Here is an 8,749-nt window from a genome sequence, read left to right on the forward strand (position 1 = left end):
GAAACCGAATTGCTCCGGTCTCAGGGTGTCGTTTGTGATGCAGTGCCGGGTGAGTCGTTTTAATATTACCTTCTCAACGATCTTGCTGAGCGCGCTCAGCAGACTGATGGGTCGGTAATTTTGTGGGAGGGAGTGGTCTTTCCCCGGCTTCCTGAACATCAGGACCTTGGCCGTCTTCCAAAAGGCGGGGAAGTGTTGGTGTTTGAGTATGGCATTCGTAATGTGTGCTAGGTAGTCTACAGCTTTGTCCGTGAACTCCTGGAGGACACGGTTTTGAATGCCATCGTGACCAGGGGCCTTCCTAGCTGTGGTATGCATGATGGCCCATTTGATTTCTGCTGTACTAGCTTGTCGGATGTTGTTGCGCGCTGGTTGGGCCAAGATGCGTGTGACCTCCTGGTCCGTATCAAGTGTGAATGCTGGGTCTGAGGGATCCAGGTTCGGTGTGAATGACGCTGCGATTGTGAGGGCCATCAGTTCCGCTTTTTCTTCCGCAGAATATGCTAGTCCGTCTGGCCCTTGTAACGTGGGGGTGTACAGTTTCTCCCTGGTGAAGTGTCGGGCTAGCTGCCACACGCCAGGCCGCGTGGTGTCTAGCCCTTCGAGTTTCTGGTCCCACTGTTGTGTCTTGAATGTTTGTATTTTTTCCCGGATTATACCCTGGAGCCTGTTAATGTGGCGTTTGAAGTGCTGGCGCCTGGTACGCTGCCAGTGTCTCCTGAGGCGGTTCCTCATTGAGATTAGGCCCAGGATTTCCTGGGGCAGGGCAGCACTGTGTTGTTGTGGCGTGCGGATTGGTATGGTGTTGGCTATTGCGTCCTGGACGGCGCCGGTGAGGGTTTCGACTGCCTCGTCAATTTGGGCTGTCTCGTTAATCGCGTGGGTTGGTGGGATGCGACTGTCAAGCGTTTCCTTGAACTGGGTCCAATTCGCGCGCCTGTAGTCTAACATCCTGCGTTGTTCCTTGTTCTGCAGTGTTTCTTCAATGTACAGTATAACGGGTTGGTGATTTGAGGGCAGATCGTTTTCAACGGCAACGTTGAGTGTCGTTGTTATGCCCTTGATGAGGGCCATGTCTAGCACGTCTGGCCTGTGTCCCCTCCGGTAGGGAATGTGCGTCGGTTCGGTCGGCGCTAGTGTGATGTAGTTTCGTCCTAGTGCGTGTTCGTATAGTTTCTTGCCGTTGGAGTTTCGTATTCGTGAGTTCCAGTCCGGGTGTTTTGCGTTAAGATCTCCAGCGGCTATTACGCGCGGTGATATGTTGAGTATTGTGCTGATGTCGCGTGTTTTGATGTTTTTAGGGCTGTTGTATACTGACACCAGTGTAGTGTAAGCTCCGTTGAGCATGACCCTGACGGCGGTTGCCTCTAGTTTTTCGAGTTCGGGGAGCACTATGTTTGTGTGTTCTATGTCTTTGTGTATGATGATGGCTGTTCCGCCGTGACCGGAGCCGTCCGGTCGGTCTGTACGATAGACGCAGTAGCCGGTGAAGTTTAGTTGGTTGCGTGGTTTGAGCTTAGTTTCGCTCAGCAGTGCGATAAGGATACCCTTACGCTCCATGAACGCGGCGAATTCCGCCCTTTTGTTATTGATCCCGTCTGCATTCCAGAACAGGATCTGTGTCAGTGTCTGGTTGTTTGCGATGGGGGCGGGGTGTGGTGTGTTATCCATGTATGTGTGTAAACAGTGTGGTGAATGCTGTTTGTATGGCAGCCCAGTACTGCCCGGGTTGGGCAGTCGTGAGCTGTGTGAGGAGTGTGGCGACGGCCGCCCAGATCTTGTGAAGGATCTGGGTGGTCGTGTGACGGGGGAATAGTGTTTCCAATAAACCCCCAGATGTTGTGTTGGCGTTGTGTGTGTCGGCCTGTGGCTCAGTTGTGGTGTTAGCGGCCGCTGGTGCGGGTGTTGGCGTTATGGATGGGCTGGCGCTTGTGTTGTTGTTGTGTGGAACATTTTGTGGTGCCTGTGTATTAGATGTGGTGGGGGGAGGAGTAGTGTGTGTGCTGGTGTCGCTGGCTTGCTGACTGTGTGTCTGTGTGTCATTGTTTTGTTGTCGCTGGGTATTTTGTTGTGGTGCGCGCGTGTTCCCGCTCCTGTTTCCACGTGTTCGCCTACGCCTTCTCTGGGTTTTCGGTTCTGGGGCTCCCTGAGTTAGTGTGTTTTCATGTGTGTCATATGTAGGTTCGCAGACAGTGGCTACAGGGGGTGGGGTCGTGTTGTTTCTGGGGGCTGGTGTTGGTACCGGTGTGGGTGCAGTGTCGTGTGTTGGCTGAGACGATTGTGTTGCTGTCGCAGCGGTTGTGATAGGTGTGTGTGCTGGGCGCAGAGGTTCCGCGGCCTGCACCGCTCCTCCAGGGCGTGTAGCCATGGCGAACGACACTCCGTTCCTGACAGGGTTTGGTGCGGGCCTTGGTCGTGTTATGACGTTGGGTGGCTTCGACTGTTGGTTTTTGCGCCTCTGCGCCTCTCTGTATACGTTGCAGCCCCTGTAGTTGGCCGCATGGGCTTGCCCACAGTTGGCGCAACGGCGTATGTTTTCATGTATTAGTGTGCATGCGTTGGAAGCGTGATTGCCAGCGCATCCGCGGCAACGGGGTGCCAGGCCGCAGCGGAGGCCCGAATGAACGAACCGCTGGCAGTTGTTACATTGTTGGGGGACTTGTGGCGGTTCGTAGATTTCTACCCTTACGTCCATCCGCAGAAGGCTTTTTATCTGGAGAAGGCCGCGGGAGGCGGCCGTATCGGCCATCTCAACCAGGTAGTGTGGTAGACGGTGGTGGGAGCAGAAGCCTGTCATCCTGGAAGCACTTTTGCAGTCGAATCCAAGGAAGTTGAGCGCCGCTTGTACTGTGTTGTTTGGGGTGTTGGGGTCCACTCCCTTTACCACATACTGCTGTGTCCGTTCTTCGGCGGTCCTGTACGTATAGTGCTCGATTTCCTTTTCTTTGAGGAAGATAATGAGATCTTTATATTCACTGTTAGTTGATACGTACAGTGAGGCCCTATCCCCAGAGTACTTCGTGTGTAGCGTGCAAGGTGAGTGCCTTTCCGCGAATGTTGTGTTGAGGACGCTGAGGTCCCCGTAGTTCTGGATTACGACTGGGGGAAAACCAGTCTTCTGTTGTGTGGGCGTAGCTGCGGTTGGTGCTTGTGTGGTGTCGCTGACCGCAGGTCGGGTCGTGTTTGTTGTTGTATTGGTGTTCCTAACATGAAGCGCGGGTTTTGGTGTAGGTAGCAGCGCCTTTCGGCTACCTTGCGAGTGTGGTTGCTCGCTTGTTTGCGTGGTGTTTCTTTGTTTGCGTCGTGGGCCCTCCACCTGCCAGGGCCCAGTGTAGTGTTGTTCTGTGTCCGCATCTGCGGCTGCCGGTTCCGCCGTTGGAGTCGGTTGCCGCAGTGGGACAGTGGTGCATGAGTCACCAGATGCAGGTGAATGTAATGTTATGTGCAGTGTACTTGTCCGCGTGGGGGACTCACTTGTGCCGCAGAGGTCGGTTATCAATCGACGCTGGCTCAGCAGTTCCTGCGCTTGCGCAGCGATCTGCCGGTCCTTGTCGGCCAACATCTCCTCAACAGCGGCAAGCGGGACGCTGACGTCGACGGGAACAGCCGACTCTCGCGCCTCTTTAGCTGCAGCCTTGCTGCGGGTTAGGGCGGGGGAAACACCGGCGGAATCTGCCATCGTGTGTTTGCAGGAGCTTTATTTGGTATGGGTGGGCACGACAACTATGCTTTTTCTGAAAAGAAAAGGTTAATAGTAGGTCCTACAGAAGAGGGGGAATACCCTACGGCCTACCGTGCGCCGTTGGTGCAATGGCGCGGCACCTAAAGGAGGTGCGGAGGAAGAGAAGTGGCCTACAGTACGCGGGGTGGTCCGACGTGAACGGGCCCCTGGCACTGATCAACCCTAACAAAGAACGAGAGAGTCTCGCTAGGTTTGTAACCGAAGTTACGGGTTACTGTGAGTCAGTGACTCTTGACGACAATAGAGCTTCTCCGCGAGCTACGCGGCTTCTCGACGAAAGGGAGCAAGCTCAACCTTCCGCCGATCCACCAAGCGCTACTGGCGCCTCGAAAGGAACTCTCTGTAGAGCAGAGCGGTCAGCGAGGCCTAAACCCCAATAGCTACCGTTGCACCGGCCATCACCGGCTGAGAGCTCCTTCCGCTACGACGGCAGGAGCGCGTCTGCATAATATTGCCCTTAGGTATTTTTATAGACCCTCTGTACACTCCTTCCACCTTCCTGCTTTCCCTTCTTTGCTTCGAACTGGTTTTCCATTTTAGCTCTTGCTAGTCGTATAAGTGGTTCTATTTTCTCTTTAACTTTCCTCCGGGTGGTTTCTGTCTTTCCCCCAGTGATATATGCTAATAAATCCTTACATTTGATCTCTAAGTATTCTTGCTTAGCCATTTTGTACTTCATGTCGATCTCATTTTCCAGACTTTTGTATTCCTTTCGCCTGCTTCATTTATTGCATTTGTGGCTCTTTCAGTTTATCCAGGCCCCACTTCTTTCAATTGCAGTTTCTTGAGTTTTAATCTACAGTTCATAACCAATAAGCTATGGTTAGAGTCCACATCTGCCCCTGGAAATGTCTTGCAATTTAAAGTCAAGCTCAGAAATCCGTGTCTTACCATTACGTAATCAGTCTGAAACCTTCCGGGGTCCTGGTATCTTACACTATATAACCTTCTTTCATGATTATTAACCCAAGTTTTAGCTATGATTAAATTATATTCTGTGCAAATTTCTATCAGGGGGCTTCCCCCTTCATTCCTTTTCCCCAGTCCACAATCACCTACTATTTTTCCTTCTCTTCCTTTTCCCACTATCGGTTTGCAGTCCGCCGTGACTTTTTAAATTTTCGTCTCCCTTAACTATTCGAATACATTCTTGTATCTCAACATACATTTCTTCAATCTCTTCTTCATCTGCGGAGCTTGTTTGCATATAAATTTGTACTACTGTGATGGATGTGGAGTTCATGTCTATTTAGCTACAATTACGCGTTCACTATGCTATCCATAGCAGTTTATCCTCGTTCCTATGTTTTATTCATTATTACACGTACTGATTCCTTGCCGCTATTTGATTTTGTACTTACAACCCTGTATCCACCTGACTGGAAGTCCTGTTTCTCCTGCTCATTATATCTAACCTTAACCCATCCATTTCGCTTTATAAGTTTTCTAACCTACTTGCCCCATTAAGGGATCTGACGTTCCACACTCCAATCCGTTGAACGCCAGTTTTCTTTCTGCTGGTAACGACATCTTCCTGAGTACTCCCCGCTATGAGATCCAAATGGGGGACTGTTTTACCTCCCGAATATTTTATCCAAGAGGATGGCATCGTCATTTAACGATACAATACGGCTGGATGCCCTCGGGAAAAATTACAGCTGTAATTTCCACTTGATTTGAGCCGTTCGAGTACCAGTACAGCCAGGCATGGCACGTTCTCCTTCTGCCGTTGTGATATTCAAACCATCACCTTCCCTTCTGTTCATTTTATTCATGCGAGTCACCAATTTCCTCTTCAGTACTAAGGTGGATGTCCTCATCTATGTTGATGAGGAGCCCAACTCCTCTGCTGTTGTAAATCCGTGCTGCTTGTCTTACTTTCTTGTACATACTGAATGAGACGTGGTTTGTGTTCAGTTCTATTTCGCAACATGCCAATTAAGTATGTTGTTCTTTTGCATTAAATGTTTCCTTACAATTACTTTCTACAATTCTCTGTACAGGATCTTCTGCGATAGATTTGTTGTAGAATTTCATTTGTAATCCAAGGCTTGCGCTTCTTACAGTCTGAGTCTTTTAGCTTTTCTTGGTTCAGTTCATTCAAAATATATTTGACATAGTTCCAGGTGTCTTCAACGTTATTTATATCTGTGTTTGACAGGATGTAATCTAATTTACCGCGCAGTGCCGTTTGAACTCGGTTCCACGAAAGTGGATCTGTTGCACTGGGTGATTTTTTCCCCCTTTTTCACCTTCATTGTGGCTGGCAAAAGTTGTGATAATACTTAATAGCGGCACGAGTATATGTCATCAGATTTCTTACGGAATTGCTGTACCGTTTTCTGACGTGTATTTAGTCAGTTTGTTTTTACATCGCACGTTATTTTATCTGTTTTCGTGACGTTCATTTGTCTGTCGATAATGACCTAAGAAGTTAAAATTTGGATCTTGATGGAATAAATATAATTTTGCTGAAATGAGGAAGTGTTTCCTATTTCATATTATTATTTACTTATTCATTCATCCAAATATCTTTCCAAATCTTTATAAATATTACGTATGAATATGTACATAAACATGCGTGCTAACAAGAACACACGCCACACACACACACTCACATACACAACCACATACAAATACACTTACTCTTATATAAGTTACAGAAAGTGAAGTACCAACATTGCAATACGTGAATAATATTTTAGTTTGATCTACAAGAGAGTTGGCATTATTTTTCAAAAATGTTCAAATGTGTGTGAAATCTTATGGAACTTTACTGCTAAGGTCATGAGCCCCTAAGCTTACACACTACTTAACCTAAACTATCCTAAGGACACTCACACACACACACACACACACCCATGTCCGAGGGAGGACTCGAACCTCCGCCGGGACCAGCCGCAAAGTCCATGACTGCAGCGCCTGAGACCGCTCGGCTAGTCCCGCGCGTTATTACTTGTTCTAGACGATGCTGGACTTCCTGTTTTCAAGTCTTTTGTGTTTAACATGTTCCAAAAATTCAACCTGTAATCAGAAGCAGTGATCTAGTAACAGTCTCCTTAAGGTTCTGTTAACAGGTAAGAATGGTAAAACACTTTTTATCTTATGGGCAAGATTGTCGTAGAGTTTTATCGATCTGTTTGTAATTTAATTTGTAAAGCTGGTGTCCGTACTGATTCAACATGGATACTGAAGTTTTTATTTATGTGTACTACAGACAACACGACTGGCAAATGGTCAAAGGAGTAAATGAGAGTTTCAACAGGGCTAAAGAAGGTAAGTAATTGCGTGATTTGAGTGCCCCATAGCCGGCCGCGGTGGTCTAGCGGTTCTATGCACGCAGTCCGGAACCGCGTGACTGCTACGGTCGCAGGTTCGAATCCTGTCTCGGGCGTGGATGTGTGTGATGTCCTTAGGTTAGTTAGGTTTAAGTAGTTCTAAGTTCTAGGGGACTGATGACCACAGTAGTTAAGTCCCATAGTGCTCAGAGCCATTTGAACCATTTTGAGTGCCCCATATGGGAGATAACGACCGTTTTAGAGCTCTGCATTCGAAAATCTGGATGAGAAGTAAGCTGCATGTTGTGTAGCAGCTCGTTTCTGAGCTTGTACTACTTTCCACGGAAATAAAGTTCGGCGTGCTTCATTATGAGAAACGCGTCCCCTCAGAAGACGTCTTCAGTGGTCCCTGCAGCTGTGACTGACGAGTATAGTTACGTACTACGTATACTTAGACTGCTGCAGAACCCTCTTTAGCTGAGATTGTGTCTAGAAAATACTCTTCGCGCTCATGTTTCCAAAAAAAGTGGACTGTATATCTGCAGAGCCTTGTGGAAGCCCTCGAAATGTGTCCCTACAGACGCATTCTGGCGAGTGCTTACGGTGATACTTGGGATTACGTATCAGGCCCGGATCGCTTCAGAAAACAATGTACGTGTACCGCGGAGCATCTGAAACAATTATGACGCGAGCGGAGCTCGTCTGGTTGCAGAAGAGAGAGATAAGCGGCGGCGGCGGCGGGAGCTGGGACACAGTGTGGGGCCGCGGCAGCGGCGTACAGTGGGTGGGCGGCGGCGGCGCTCGCCTGGCCGAGTCGCCGCTAATGGGAGGGACGCAGGTGCGCCGAGATAAGCCGGGCTTTACGGGAGGCGCGCCGCGAAGATTCCTCGCCCGGGAAAATAAGCAAGAGCCGGCGCTAAAGCACCGTGCGGCGAGGCCTCTCCAGGATAGCGGGGAGACATCTGGCGGCCAGCCGAGTAATCGCCTTAGGTACTTCGTTACAGGACTCCAGATTAATACGCGCCGCCAACAACTCTCACTTAATGGGTGTAAGCCTGCAAAATGTGCGCCGGAAATGACGCGGACACCGTGTTGTGGGCAGAGTACATCCATCGTGATACTCGAGTGTGTATACGAGGAAGGTTACGAAAAATGCGTCAACAAAAGTTTATGAATTTGCTATTGCTTATCGATCTACATTCACGTAAAAACACCGCAGCTCACACCAAGTATTTGGTGGAGAATTCTTCGAACTAATTTCAGATTATTTATGTGACATTCCGCTGTCAAATAACACGTGAGTAAATGTTTCCGAGCGAGATCTAATTTGACTTATTATGATACAACGGTGATTCCTCTCTATCTAGGCGGGAGTCGGCAAAATAATTTCGCACTCGTATGAGAAAGCTAGTGTTTGATATTTAATGAGAAGATCGTGCCACAACTCACACCCCCGGCGCATCCATCACCACCTCCGCCAAAACCACCTCCTCCCCGACACCCAATGTGGCTTTCGACCTTCCTTCTCTGCCGATGACCAACTCCTCCGCCTCATTCATCTCCTCTCCCTCCAGCTTAACTCCCGTCGCTCCGCCATTTTTTTCTCCCTCGATCTCGAAAAGGCCTACGACTGTGTGTGGCATCCCGGTCTCCTGTTAAAACTCCAAACCTACGCCCTTCCTGTCAACTACATCCGTCTGATGGCCTCCTTCCTCTCCCGCCGCCACTC

The sequence above is a fragment of the Schistocerca americana genome, chromosome 4 (assembly GCF_021461395.2).
Source record: "Schistocerca americana isolate TAMUIC-IGC-003095 chromosome 4, iqSchAmer2.1, whole genome shotgun sequence".
Taxonomy (NCBI): Eukaryota; Metazoa; Arthropoda; class Insecta; order Orthoptera; family Acrididae; genus Schistocerca; species Schistocerca americana.